The following is a 15,597-nucleotide window of genomic DNA, read 5'->3' on the forward strand; positions in this document are numbered from 1 at the left end:
CTCGGGTGAACAAAGCTTGGCTTGCTCCAAGCCAGACAGAAATGAAGTCCAGAACTGTTCATGCCATTAGCACTAAAAGAGAAAAGCCTCGGGAAGGTGGGGAAGGCCAGCCCAACCTGAGGCTCTGGGGTGTGGGATTCTCAGGCAACCCCAGAGGAAGGGAAAGTGGGGAACTTCCCAGGGCGGCTGTTTAGCGAAACAAATTAATTGGCCTATTAGCCAACAGTTCACTGCACATTGGGGAAAAGCAAATGCTGACCATTTTCCTCTTCATTGCTGTTTATAGATTGAAACTCTTTCATAATAAAATGCCATTAGACACTAGAAGCCAGGTAGATGACTGAATTTTTCAAATAAAAACAGACTTTTCTAAACATTGGCAACAATTTCCTTTGTAAATAGGTTTAACCTTAGACCTGCTGTCATCTTGCATTTTAAAACAGGAAATTAATTTTCTCCATCCTCTTGGTGTTTGAGGGAAGAGGGAAAAAGTTGAAAAAGTGCCTGGGATTTAAAAAAGCTGCCATATAAACTTTAAAATTAAACAGATGTTATGTGAATCACATGTAAATTGGAGCTATGGGAACCTGGGTTGTAAATTGAACGGGATGTTCTGAAGCAGGAGAAGTGGATTTGGGGGCAATAATTGGGGACCTTGTGGATCACAAAATCAAATGAAGATGGATCTTTGGGTTTCAGCTAGAGTTAAGAGGATATTCCACACCATAAATCCTTTTTTTCAGATTTTGAAATTCCTGAGGGCAGACACCATGTCTTTCTCCACTTTCTATTTTCAACATCTTGCAAGTATCTAGCATATAGCAGACATGCAAACTATTTACTGAATTCAGTCCTCAGGGAGCAAGCTCTCAGTCACAGTAGGTAACTTTTAAGGGCTGAGATCCCTCTAGCTGACCTCTGTGTCATTCTTCACTGTTTTAGCTTAGATTTTTTCCCCAAAAGCAGAATCTGATGTAAGAACTTGGGTGCAGGTAGCATATTTTCCAGGTGATCCCAAGAAGCAGTGTGAGGGGGAGGTAACAATGAGACAGGAAATGGGAAAGAGAAAACATGAGGAAGAATTATCAAGGCCTCTGCTATAGACATTGGTGGGGAGTTTATTTTGCTGGAATTTCTTTGAAAAATACAGAGTGCCTCCCAGACTTTCCAGTCTGAGGCATTTATGCACTGTTTCCAGTACCCACTGTCAACAGAAGGTTTTGAGGCAGAGAGAGGCACATACATGCACTTGAAGTGGGACACTTATCATGAGTTCACTGCAGCAGGGGTTGGACTCAGAGGTGGGCCAATAGGGTGTGAGGTGGGCATTGAGAGCATCTTCACTTGCTGTAAGAGCTCCCTTCCCTTCCTCCTCCTCTGGGAAGAGTCCCTCATTTGTTCTATCCTGGATGATGTTTATGCATGCCTTTTAATACCTTTTAAATAGAAACAGATTCACCCTTTATTTCATGTGATTATTTTTTGCTATTTGGAGCAACACAGCGAGAGACCAAGACTATTAAAAAGCCTGCAAACACATTCTGCTCCCATAATCCTTACGTGTATGCCACAACCTTTCTGGGGAAAGTTTCCTGGAGGGTCTTTCCATCCCAAGCTGAATCCAATTGACCTTATTGCTCTTCTTTCTCAGTGCTTCCTATGGTGAGCATTGGCCCTGCTATACTAACCTTGTTTCTGCTCCTATCTTTGCTGACTCAAGTTTTTCATCAATCCATTCACCTCAAAAAGTCTCTTTCCACTTTATACTCCTTTCTAACTGTTATGGGTTGAATTGTGTTGTTCCTTCCCCCAATTCTCATGTTGAAATATTAACCCCCAGTACCTCAGAATGTGACCTTATCCTATTTAATAAAGAGGGAATATGCAAACTGACCGTCATGCCGTAACAAAAATGGCTGTGCCCACAGCAGAGGCAGGGATACCGTAACATAAGATGGCTGTGCCCACAGCAGAGGCTGAGTTCCCATAATGAGCCTTAATGAGCAATCAGCAGGGACTTGAGGCTGTGTCCCCCTGCCTGGTGGGGCTTGACAGGGGATCTCAGGCTGTACCCCCCACCTGGCAGGGCTTGACGGGGGACCTGAGGCTGCACCCCCTGCCCTGATGCTGGGCCGGGGGACCTGAGGCTGCGTCCCTCGCCTGGCGGGGCTTGACAGGGACCTCAAGGCATGCCTCCTGCCCCGGCCCAGGCCAGGGGACCTCAGGCCATGCAACCTGTCCCGGTGCCAGGCCAGGTGACCTGAGGCTGCACCCCCACCCGGCGGGGCTTAACGGGGGTGGGGCCGGCCGGGTCTGGATCTAGCCCAATGGGGGTGGGGCTGGCCGGGTCTGGGTCTCACACAATTTTGAGGTGCACGTAGGTGGGTGGGGACTTGACTCTGGTTCCCATGGCGTGCCCCAGACTCTGACAGGAGGAAGATTTTCATATACATTTTACTAATTTTCTTTCATCTTTGACATTTCTATTATAGAGAAAGGGCAAATAACAATATTAAAATATTTCCTCTAATTAATTCCCTTTTAATGTGCACGAATTTCGTGCACCGGGTCACTAGTCATATATAATAAAAGTGCAATATGCAAATCAACCAAATGGCCGAACAGCAGAATGACCATCTAGGACCACGCTATGACACCCACTGGTGCCAGGCCAGCCAAGACGATGCAATTGGTCGGGGGCCAGGCCATCGCCCTATGATCACCCTGCAGAGGGAGGCCCAGGCCACCAACTGGCGGGCTGCAGCAGGTGGGTGTGGCTTCCCTCTGCAAGGGAAGCCTGGGTCCCGGGTGCCGGCAGCCTAGGGGGAGGGGGAAGAAAGAAGGCCTACTCTTGCACGAATTTCGTGCATTGGGCCTCTAGTTTATACATAATATTGTTGCAGCTATTATTAGTTAAGATGAGGTTCCCTTTCTTCTACTCACTTTGGGCATTGTTGTTATTTTTCTAGTTTCTCTAAGTATAAAGTTAGATTGTTTATTTGAGATTTTTCTTGTTTCTTGAGGTAGGACCTGTATTGCTATGAATTTTCTTCTTAGAACTGCTTTTCACTGTGTCCCACAGATTTTGTGGTGTTGTGTTTTATTTTCTTTCTTTCTTTTTTTTTTTAAGTGAGTTATGCATTTTTAAAAAATATATTTTATTGATTTTTTACAGAGAGGAAGAGAGAGGGATAGAGAGTTAGAAACATCGATGATAGAGAAACATCGATCAGCTGCCTCCTGCACAACCCCTACTGGGGACGTGCCCGCAACCAAGGTACATGCCCTTGACCGGAATCGAACCTGGGACCTTTTAGTCCGCAGGCCGACGCTCTATCCACTGAGCCAAACTGGTTTCGGCTTGTGTTTTTATTTTCATTTGTTTCAAGGTGTCATTTGACTTCTTCCTAGACCTCATTTTTAACCCATTCATTCTCCATGTGTTTGTGTGTTTTTCCTTGTAACTGATTTCTAGTTTCATACCATTGTGGTCAGAGAAGATGCTTGAAAGGATTTCAATCTTCTTCAATTTACTGATACTTGCTTTGTGTTCTAACACGTGTCCTATCCTGGAAAGTGTTCCATGTGTACTTGAAAAGAATGTATATTCTGCACTGAAAATATTAATTAATTCAATCTGATTTACTGTATCATTTAAGGCAACTGTTTCCTTGTTGATTTTCTGTCTGGAAGATCTATCTATTGATGCCAGTGAGGTGTTAAAATCCCCTACCATGACTATATTACTGTCGATCTCTCCCTCTGTGTCCATCAGGATTTACTTTATATATTTAGGTGCTCTTATGTTGGGTTCATAAATGTTTACAAGGGGCATATTTTCTTGTTGTAGTGATCTTTTTTTTGTGATATAATGTTCTTGTTTGGTTCTTTTTATTGATTTTGTTTTAAAATATTTTGTCTGCTATAACTATTGCTACTCCAGCTTTTTAAAAATTTTCCATTTTCATGAAATATCTTTCTTTTCAGTCAGTGTGTGTCTTTCATTCTGAGGTGGATCTCTTGTAGACAGCATATATATGAGTCTTGTTTCCTTATCCATTCAACTATGCTGTATCTTTTGATTGGAATGTTTATTACTTTACATTTAAAGTTATTATTGATAGGTACATATTTATTTCCATTTTATTTTTTATAATGATGTTCCTCTTTCTTCTTTTTAAAGAAGTCTCTTTAACATTTTATGTAATACTGGTTGGGTGGGAATGAACTCCTTTTGCTTTTTCTTGTCTTGGAAGTTCTTAATTTTCTCTTTCCATTTTAAACAATAGCCTTGGTGAATAGAGTAGTCTGGGTTGTAGGTCCTTTCTTTTCATCACTTTAAATATTTTATGTGAATCCCTTCTGGCCTGAAGTGTTTAAATTGAGAAACCAGCTGACAGCTTTATGGGAGCTCCCTTGTAGATAAATAACAGTCTTTCTCTTGCTGCTCTTAAGATTGTGCTGCAGGCCAATGTCAGATGCTGCCTGTGACTTGTCCTACCTGTTTGGAGCTACAAAGAGATCTATAGTTTGTGGTTGTCCCTGCTGGGCCTGGGTGTTCATGACAGGGGCTAGGCTCCATACCAAGGCTGGCATCCACCAGTACTCAACCCTGGGGGCAGGTCAGCAAAAGGATCAAGGCACCCTGGGATCTGCCTCTGCTTGCTGGCTGCTTGTTAGGCTCAGTTACTGAAAGAGTACACAGTTGCGTGAGTAGGTTCTCAATAAGTCACAAGGTAGGGGCAAGTGGTGTTTACCAATGGTGTTCACAGATTCAAACTTGGTGCCAGTGCTGGACCTGAGGCACACACCAGCTGCCACCTACCTGGGGCCTTTGTGGTGGTGCAAGGTCTTAGGGAGGTGTCAGGGTGTAGCCAGAAGAGTTCATCAGACTAAAACATTAATATTTGGCCTTGTGTAGGGAGGGCTGTGCACAGAAACTGTGGTACAGGTGGGACATGTGAGGGGAAAATGGCCATCACCAGAGAGCCACAAAACTCAGTCTCTCCTTGTCCTTCTCTGTCATCTCCTGAGTCTGGCCAGACTTCCTCAAGAGTCTTCAAGAAAGTCTGCACTGTGGGCCCAGGGTGACGATAGCCAGCTGACACCTCCACAGGGTGGGGCCACAGCGAGTCAGGATGGTGGGGCTAATGCATTCTTCCAGGCTGATGCCCTATGGAGGGGAATGCTCAACCCAGGAAAGATGGCACATTGGGCAGTGTGGGACATGGATTCAGGACAGGAACCTTGGCAGCTGTTCCTCCAGCCCTCTCCCTGTATGACTCCAGTCTACTCTGAGCTGTTAGTCTCTCTGCTGGCGTCCCAGAGGAGTGCTGACAAAGGAGATTTTGTGTGCTGACCCTTTAAGAAGGCACGTGATTTTCTACCAGAACTGCCTAACTCCGTCTTTCCCTGGTGGCAGATGGAATCCCCACTGATTTTCACCACCAGGTGTTATGTGGGAACTTCTTCCCTGCTCTGGTGCTCCAAGCTGGGAAGCCTAGTTTGGGGTAGAGACCCCTTGCTTCTCAGAAGGATATTTGCAGCTGAGATATCCCAGCCTATTATCCACCGCTGCACTTGGGTGCAGGGCCAGGCCTTTCTGTTTCTCCGTCTTTCTAACCACACTAGAAGTGGTTTATTCTATAATCCTTGGTTATAAGACTTCTGTTCAACTAATCTTCATTTGGTTATTCAGGTTGATTGTTCTATAATTTAGTTGTCATTCCCATTTGTTCTAGGAGGACGTGAGTGTACCTTCCACCTACTCCGCTGTTATCTTGCATCCCCCAATCTGTGTATCTTCTGTGCTGAGGTGTCTGTCCAGACCTTATGCCCATTTTTTAATCGGGTTGTTTGTTTCCTTATTGTTGAGGATTAAGAGTTTTAAATATATATTTCGATACAAAATTTTTTTTTCAGATCTGATTTTGAAAACACATTCTCTGAGTCTGTGGCTTATGTTAAAATTGGTAGAAGACTGACATCCACAAAAGTGTCCTCTTTTCCCCTCTCTCCTAGTCCCTCTATCATTAGGGGCCTCTTTTTCTTCCTCTAGAGAGAGTCTAGCGAGTCCCCACTTCAAGGACCTATGTTCTCTGCTCAGTGGGGGCAGACAAGAGATATGTCTGTCTCTGACCTGGAAGCCTCAGACTAAGTAGATTTTACTTGACCTGACTTTGAATGAGATGACAGCTCTCTCCCTCATCCCCACTGAGCAGAGCTCCACTCAAGAAGTTGGATGTGCTGGGTATGTGGGCTGGGCTGGCACAGGACTAGGGCAGAGGTCACTGCTAGAGGACCTCTGTGGTTTGGGCGCTGTGACCTGCCCCAAAGCCTCAAGCCTGATGCTCTGGCTTACCTTCCGTAAGGCCCCATGTGAGGTTCCTTCTGCTCATACAAGCTCAAGTGGGTCCTGCTGTTGCAACTGAGAACTTGTTACAGCTTGTTCATGCTGGTCCCTGTGACAGGCTGAACCTCCCTAGACCGGCTTTCCTGACAGAGAGGAAGGGGCTTCACACTTGCAGGGAGAGGGAGCAGGCCAGAATGTGTAGGCCCCACCCTCCAGTGTCCTGGATGGCAGGGTCAGGCTGCTCAGTTCAGGTAAGTTATGGAGCACGGGGCGGGGGAGTGGGGGAGGTAAGGTGGCGGAGCAGGGAGAGGGGCGTTAAGAGTGGAACAAAGGGCAAGGCAGAGGCAAGATGGATGGACCTTCTAGTTGGGCATGTCACTCCAAGCCCCTCCTCCTCCTCCCTCCCTGAGGTCTCAGCCCCTGCTTTCCCCAAAAAGGCTCCAAGTGGACAAGGTGACTTCAAATGTAGCGACCTGCCCCCAACACCTTAAAATCATGTTTACATTAAACCAAGAATCTCCACTTCTAGAGACCCGTCCTAAGTAAAAAATGATTTATGGACACAGATGTTCCCGTCAGCAAGATGATGTGAAAGAAAAATCTGAAATGGCTCATGTTCCACAGCAGGAGCTTCATAAATTCTGATGTGGGGACACAGACAATGCCACAGAGGAAAAGGACTGACTGGCAGGGTCCACCCCTAGGGAAATGAGGTTCTGGAATGGAACATGCCAGGGAATCTTCCCTGCCCAACACTCCCAAGTGCGCATGCACCCATGTGAACACACACAGGCGCCCACACATGCATGCATCAGTGTGGGAACACAGGTACACACACGTGCGCATGCAGACACAATGTGCACACACAGGGAAAGGACTGGAACTGTGAGCACCCCCGTCAGAGCTCTCCTACCTGGAAGGACTTTGTTCTTTACTTGATTCTGAATCGCTTTAGAATTCATTATTGTACCATAATCCTCTTTTTCTTGTCCTAAATCCTTTAAAACTTAATAGTGTACTTTACACCATAGATGAGTGATCAATGGATAACATTTAACATGTAACCTTAATATTTTTAGAACTATCAAAGTCATACATGCATTATAAAAATTTAGATATTATCACCTGAAGAGCTAAGAGATTTGCAAGTCGTATCCTAGGTGACCATCATGAGTGCCTAGGTGGGTATCTCCCAGGCTCTCCCTTTCTCAATCTGTTTGTCTGTCTCTGTCACAGGCAGATTCACGTTCACATATGTGTGCCTGCCTATTGAAATAACATGTATTGGGTTTAACAGGTGGGATCCTGGATGCAGAGAGTTGATCCATGTAGTCTCACATGTGAGGACCCTGAGGACTTTATCTCTTGGCATGTAGAGACCGCTGGAACTACTTTAGCAGCTGCTCTGCTTCCCTCCATGTGGACCAGGATTGGTGGATCCCATGTCCTCTCCACAGACATTAATGGTTTTACCAATTCCAGGCTATTTCATCAGTGCTCTGATGGGTGGTCTCAAAAATCCATCTCTGAACAATTGTGCAAGGATTTCTGTGCAGTAACCCCTAGGGGGAGCACTGCCAGGTGCAGGTGTGCCCTGTGGAGCTTTGGCAGGTGCTGCACACTGTTCTCCCAGAGGGTGGCCTTTCCCCTCCTCCCCAGGGGACCTGCTGGGGCCTCTGCTGCCTCACTTTGCCCCAGGGTGGTGGCCACCAGCCCAGAGGCCTGCCGGTCTGATGGTGACAGCGCTCTCCCCCCAGTGCTGACAGTGTGTGTCTTCCCATTGGGGAGGTAGGGCACCTATGACAGGTACTAGTGTGTGCACTGCCTCTTGTTGGAAGTGCATGTGTTTGCTCCTTGTCCCTTTAGAAAATGACTTTCTAGAGTTCTCTGCACCAGATTATAATCTTTCTCTGGACTTGGGTTGTGAGGAATGCTTTCCAGTTTGTGGTTGGTCTTCCCAGATTTCTGCATTTTTTTCTCCTTTTAGTTTTGGGCACAGGAAGAACCAGCTTGCCTGACTGGCTTTTGGCCCTGGGGTCACACTTAGCGCAGAGGTCTTTACCCTGAGATTATGCACACACTTACTAAAAGGGCTTCTTTTTTACATCTTTAAACATCTGGGATTTCCCTTTCAAATAAAAAATACTATTTCAGATAAAAACAAATAAAATTATGTAAGCAGGCACAGAAAGGCACCTATTGTAAGATTCCATGAATAAGGAACGTCTAGAACGGGAAACAGAGCAGAGACAGAAAGCAGACCAGGGGTCACCAGGGGCAGGAGGAGTGGGGAGTGAGCACTGTTGGTGCAGGGTTTTTTTTGGGGGGGGGGGCAAGTGATGGAACATCCCCCAACTAGATAGTGGTGATGCTTGCACAGCATCATGAATGTCCTTCATGCTCAGGAATGGCACCATTTAAAATACAAACAATAATTTTATTTATTTATTTATTTATTTATTTATTTATTTATTTATTTATTTATTTATTTATTAAATTGAGTCACCCCATGGAGAAACAAAGCATATAAAAAGGAATAGAGAAAGACCCTAAAATACCCTGAATAATAAAAATTTAAAAATAAACAACAGAATCACCACATGAAGAAAAGTAAAACAGAAAAAGAAATGAAAAGAAGAGGAAAAGGTCAACGAGGAGGGGGTAGCACCAGTTTTTCTGAGGGGAGACGGCGAGCAGTCTCAGCCTGCGGCTCTGGAGCTGGCGCTGCTGGGGTTTCAGGAGGCAGCTCCTCCTCTGAGGCAGGACCCTGGGCAGGTTCCAGGGAGGGCTCCTCATCCAGGGGTGGTGGGGCCTCAGTCATGTCTGCAGGTGCCTCCCAGGCCGGCCTGGCTCCACAGCTGCAGTTGGAGTGGCTGATGGAGGTGGCAGGACCTCTGGAGGTGCCCACACCTCCAGCTCTGCCTCAAACATCTCGAGATGGACTTCAGGTGTTACTACAGGAGTCTCCTCTGCCTCCTGGGCCCATGCTGGGGTTGTGAGAAGAGAAAAGATCACCCATGTACTTGCTTTTCTATGTGCCCCTTCCATCTCCCCTCAAGGACATAACAGAACCCAGAGCCCTCCAGAGAAGCCACGGCTCAGGACCCACCACAGGCTGTCCTCCCTGCTGGCAGTCCAGCAGGTGGGTGGCCTGGGGCCAGTCATTGCCCCTGGCCAGGCTCTGGGGGTGCTCTCTGCGTGTCTGGCACTGAACCCTCCCCGTAAGCTTACATGCACCTCCACCCCTCATTCCACCCTCACCTCCCCCACCTTCTCACCCTTGGGCTCTGCCTCCTGCAGGTCCTCTGGCCCAGTGTGATTCACATGGGCCTGGCGCTCCAGGAAGGCATCACACATTGGGAACCTCTTGCAGAACCTGGTGGGCTCCAGGAAGGAGTTGCGAAGTGCAATCCGCCTTTGCTGATTGAGCAGCTTCCAGGATGGAGGTCTGCGGAACCTGATGGGCTTCTGGGGAGGACTCCATCTCCGGCCACTCAAGGGCCCTGGTTCCCCAGACCCCCAGCTGGTCATATGCACTTCGGGCCTGCTCTGGCCCTCAGTAGTATGGCCCACCTGCCCCTCAGTGGTGAAGGCGGGGCTGGGGTCTTCATGGACCAGCTGCTGTTCTTCCAGGACCGGGGTTGAGCTCTGCAATGACAGTGATTAGCAACCGTTCCAGAGGCCTCAAGCCCTGCCCAGCCCTAGTCGCTGCTGCTTCTGCCCCTGGACCTTCTGCTCCTGGATTAGGCCCAGCCCTGTGTCTGCACAGACCTCCTCCCAGGGGAAATGAGAGTCACCTCCAGGGCTTAGGATAGACCTTGAGCAGAAGGTGCCACCCACACCCCATGTCCACCCAGCCAGTCTTGACTTGGGTGTGAACATGAGTGGTTCAGCAGGTTTCTGCTCAGGCCCTTTCTATGTGAATCCCCCTCCTAAACACACACACACACACACACACACACACACACACACACACACACACGGAGGGGACACATCGGGCTGCTCAGGTGGGGTAAGAGTGGTGGCCTGGCCCGCACACAACCACCCAGGGCCTCCCTGTGTTACCTCTGGCTCCAACTGTGTCAAGGGCGACAGGGGTCTGCGCTGAGTCCTGAACCAGCAGCAGCCACTGCGGAACCTACTCTCATCGCTGCTTCTCTTGAGGCCTCGGCCTCGGCACACGGGGAGACAACACGAAAACATGGTGTCCTCTCCAATTTCTCTATCTGAGTGAGATGGGAAGGGGCAGTTATAGAATGTGGCTGCCTGGTTACCAGGCTTCCAAGTCCTGATGCGCTCCATTTTCAGGAAGTGAGGTCACTGCTCATTGTAGTGAAGTCACTGTTCATCAGGAAGTGAAGTCACTCTCTTGTCTGGGCAGATGCTTGTGGTAATGGACCCAGGCAGGGGATATTCATGGACCCCACTGGCACAAGGTGCAGCTGGGTGTCATTGTCTCAGGAAGCTCCTGTTTTTGTTGCTCTTTTTCTGGAGTGCTTGTTCTCCCCATCAACTCTTTTAGCATGTCTGCTTCAATGTGCAGTGTCCTCTTTTGCGAGGCTCTTAGTTAATCCTCTTCCGTAACTTTGAATTGTACTTGAATTAAGGGGGGCATTTCAGCAGGCAGGCAGCTTGACCATTCATGTTGAACCCTGTTCAGTAATTACTGACTTTAGTCTCAACTAAAATTTCCTAGAATAATGACTCGGCTTGGCCCATTGGGGTCAGGCATCTATCTTTGGTCAGTTCAAATATAGTTGGTGTAGAGGGTATTCTCGTGGTTCATAGCAGTGTCTTTTTGGTGTGGCAACTTTTCTAGTGAAAAAGTATAGTGGGGATAAAGTCAAGACCATATCTAGAATATGGGTTGTAGGTGGAATGAGCTTGGGATAGGAGGGTTCATACCAAAGGATGCAATGTGATCTGGAGAAAAAACCAATGGGAAAATGGAAGGTATTGTAGGAGGAAGTTTGGTAACCATTATGATGTAGGTTTAGATTTTGTCTGATATTTCTTATAACATACTCATGTGTACATGTAGGAATCCCTTTCCACGTCCTGCGTGGTCCAGGGTTCCGGTTCAGGGTTCGAGTTCTGGAGAAGGGCCGCACACAAATGAATGGAGACTTGAAGAAATTCAATTTGGCGAAATGGGGGGCCAGGCGGTAGTCCACCTTTAGTGGGAGAACTGACGACTGCTCTGGCTCTGCCATCCCTTTTATTGAGGTTTTGGGGAAAACATCTTAGGCAAAATAACAGAAACTTACATGTAGCCCTTAGGCAGGAAATAACAGAAACTTAATGGGACAAACAAAGGTGGAGGCTGCTTCAGCTAACAATGTAAACAAATAAAGGGTGAGTGGTTAGAGCAATTAAGGTTGTTGACCAGCCTTCCTGGCTTCCTGTCAACATCTCTCTTTTAGTGAAACTGATTTGTTTCCGGCATGTACATGCACATACTTGTATTCTATGTGATATAACTTACAGAAAAAAATTAAATTTAGAACTAGTTTAAGCTATTTCATTCTTATTTCTCTACCTTCTATAGACTATTGCTTATTTTTTACATATAATTTCTATAATCAAAATTTAATTATTTAAGACTGCTATCTGCACACCAAAACCCACAATATTTTTATTTCTCAGCATATAGAAAAGCTGAGTGGGTTCATATAACTAGGTTTTGTTCAGTGGTACCTGGGCATACTTCTAATCCTGGCACCTGAAATCTTCTCAACCAATCTCCATACTTCATCACTGTTCCTGCGTCTACCACCTCAATCCCAAGGATACAATAGTAGAGGACCCCAAATTCCTAGAATTTGGTTAAGCCATGGGATAAAAAAAAGTCCTAGGCTTTTGAATGAAAGTGTGTATAGAGCAGTGAGAAACCCTTTGTCTCAGAGATTTCTATTACATATGACATGAATGACGTATGGGTAGTACCACTGAGTTTTTCATATTAATTGCTATGGCTGTTAGTTTTGTCTTTGCCATCTATTAAGAATATATATTTTTTAATTAAAATTTTCAATTATAGTTGACATTCAATATTTATTTGTTTTAGGTATACAGTATAGTGGTTAGACATTTATATAACTTATGAAGTGATCTCCCTGATAAGTATAGTACCCACCTGGCACCTTATATAGTTATTATTAACATATTATTGCACATCGCCATGAGTATTTCATTAGTGCCAATTTATATTCTTAATCCCTTCACCTTTTCATGCATCCCCAAACCCACTCCCAACTGGCTACTATCAGTTTGTTCTCTGTATCTACGAGTCTGTTTATGCTTTGCTTGTTTGTTTATTAGATTCCACATATAAGTGAAATCATATGGTATTTGACTTTCTTTGTCTGACTTATTTCACTTAGCACAATACTTTCCAGGTCCATCCATGTTGTAGCAAATGGTAACATTTCATTCTTTTATATGGCCGAGTAATATTCCATTGTATGTATGTACCAAATCTCCTTTATCTTGTCATCTATTAATGGACATTTAGGTTGCTTTCATATCTTGGCTAATATAAGTAATGCTTTAGTGAACATAGGGATGAATATATATCTTTTCAAATTAGTGTTTTGGATTAACCCTTTGCACTCGCTTGCTTTTTTCTCGATTCCTTTATTCTACTCGGGATTTAATTTTTTAAATACCCCAGATTTTACAAAGCGTGGCAGTAGAATAAAAAACTGGAGTTTCTTTTCATACAAACTTATTTATTTGGATTTTTTTATATTTCAAATTATTGATACATTCAAAGAGTAATTTTAATCTCTATAATTTTTCATGGTGTGATATTTTTTGAAACATTCACCCACATGAAGACCTGGTTTACATTCACATGTTTCGCAAATATAAATCATCTCTCTTCTTCCTCCTTTGATTTTTCTGTTAGAACAAACAACACAATCTTTGTGTTTTTTGTTAGGGTGAGGTGTGATTATATGGAGCTTTCCATCTAAACGTTGCTCTAAGTTAGTGGATAATAATCTACCCCTGGAAGTTAGTGTACTGGTCTAACCTTTTTCACCTGACTGATGTGTCTTAGAAACAAATAGCCTTTGAAGATGCCATTGGTGAAGCTTAGGTGGTGGCATCAGTTGAGACGGCATTTACATTTTACTTGTCCTTTCATGCTAATGAAAACAAGAAAAGATATGGGAAAGATAGACAAAAATCCCCCTTCCCCCTGCGGTGAAACTACATGTCCAGTGTGGCTCGACATACGAGCTGCTACTAATGCTAACCGTGTCGAGTCACACTCGACATCCGAGTGCAAAAGGTTAATTCTTTTCTGGAGTTTTTGCCTTTTCATTTAGTGTGTGGCAGAGATGGTGGCATAAAAATTAAATATAAAATTTAATATAAAACTAATAAATCCATAAGATAGATTGATAATATTATAATAGAGTGAACATTAACTGCAAAGATAATTTGACACAAACATTTAAATTTAATTTTTTAGTGAAATATTCAGCAGTGTACCTAAATATCTAATCCTCAGGAATGGAATATATTTATTTAGTGTTTTATTTTTTGACTACAGAAATTGTTTGCTTTACACAGAATGTTTACATTTCATCAGTCATAAATAAGTTCATTCCAAAATACCAGCTAAAGTGCACCCTTTTATTTTTACTTAGATAGTTCAGGAATAAATTTTCTTAAGGAAAAAAAATTCTTCTCTCTGCCAAATAATTAGCTTTTGGTAATGGAAATGTAAAGGGAAGTACAATACGTTAATGTTTAATTTTTTTCCCTACCACATATGTAGCAGACATAGATACATAACAAATTGATGTATGCAACCGTATCAACACACAGACACACACTCTCCTAAGTTATCATGCTTCACATGTTGATATTGGTGTATGTCTTCTTTTATTTTGCTGCTTTGAAGTTTCAAACAGTCCTGTACTAACTTGTGTGTTTTGTTTTGTTGTTAATTCTGAGTTTGCAAGTTACAAAGTTCTCTAAAAGTTGTAGAAAAAGCCCTGGACCAGAATCAAGGATTCCGTTCTCATCTCTGCCACTACTTGGCCTGTGACCCTAGACAGTACCTCATCTCTTTGGATCTTGATTTTCTTAACTATATGATTAAATTGGACCAGGAGAATGGGCTTTGGTATCATACAGATCTAGCTGACTTTGGGAAAGTTCTTTAGCCTCTTTGATCCTCATTTCCTTAATTTATAACATAGGGATGATACCTTTTCCCTCTCAAGTCAAGGTGAGCATTCATGAGACATATCTCAAGTCCTGATTCATAGTGAGTACTTAATTATTTGCTTCCCTTGCCCAGTCCTCCAATATTGAAAACTAACCACTTTCTCCCAGAGAAGCTGCAAATATGGAATTTAGTCTTCCTTTTTTTCTTGGAGTTTAGACTATTGTAGCTTTTACTAGGCAGAAATGGACTTCTGTCCTAGTCTCTTGGTGATCAAAGAAAATATGCCTAGAAAAAGAATGTATGTATTAGAGACAACAACTACCATACATTACACACATTGGGAGCACACATACCAGAGGAGCACCCAGTCATGTGCAAAAGCAGGGACGCACAAGCACCCATACACACACATAGAGTTTGAACTTGGTATCTATGAAATTGAGTTAGCCATTACATGTACCTTTCTGATCTTCTTACTCACTATTGTATAATGCCGTCAGAGACAGAGGAGGAGAGAAGAGGTGGGAGGAGGGTGGGGTTCTTATATTTACTGCATGATGATGCTCTGACGGTATCAGAGAAAATTTACAAGGAAGTCATTGAAGAAAAGTTATCAAGATATGTCTCTACAGTCCATGGCTTATAGTCTCTTTTTAGGGTGTTGATTTCTCTTTGTAATTTGTAAAAGATCATAAAAGAACGTAAGCATTACTGTCCTCCTTCAGCAGAACTTTTGTTGGTGAGATTGAGAAGTGTCCCAATTGAGAAGTGTCACCCTGTGAGCTGACCAAGGTGAGAATGTTTCCTTGTTACTCTCCAGAAAGGGAGAGATTGCAGATGGTCCACTCCTTGTCCTTACTCTCATCATACAAGTAGAGAGCTAGCCTAGGGGCAGGAAACCTCATTTATTGACCCTGCTTTGCTACTAACAAGCTTATAACTTTCAGCTAATATTTTAATTTTCCAGTCCTCAGTTTCCACATTGTAACATTAGGGAGTTAGACATCATTGGTCTCTAACATCTCAAGTTTTATTTATTTATATTTTTTTTGTTTAAATT

Source organism: Cnephaeus nilssonii (assembly GCF_951640355.1).
Source record: "Cnephaeus nilssonii genome assembly, chromosome: 14".
Classification (NCBI taxonomy): domain Eukaryota; kingdom Metazoa; phylum Chordata; class Mammalia; order Chiroptera; family Vespertilionidae; genus Cnephaeus; species Cnephaeus nilssonii.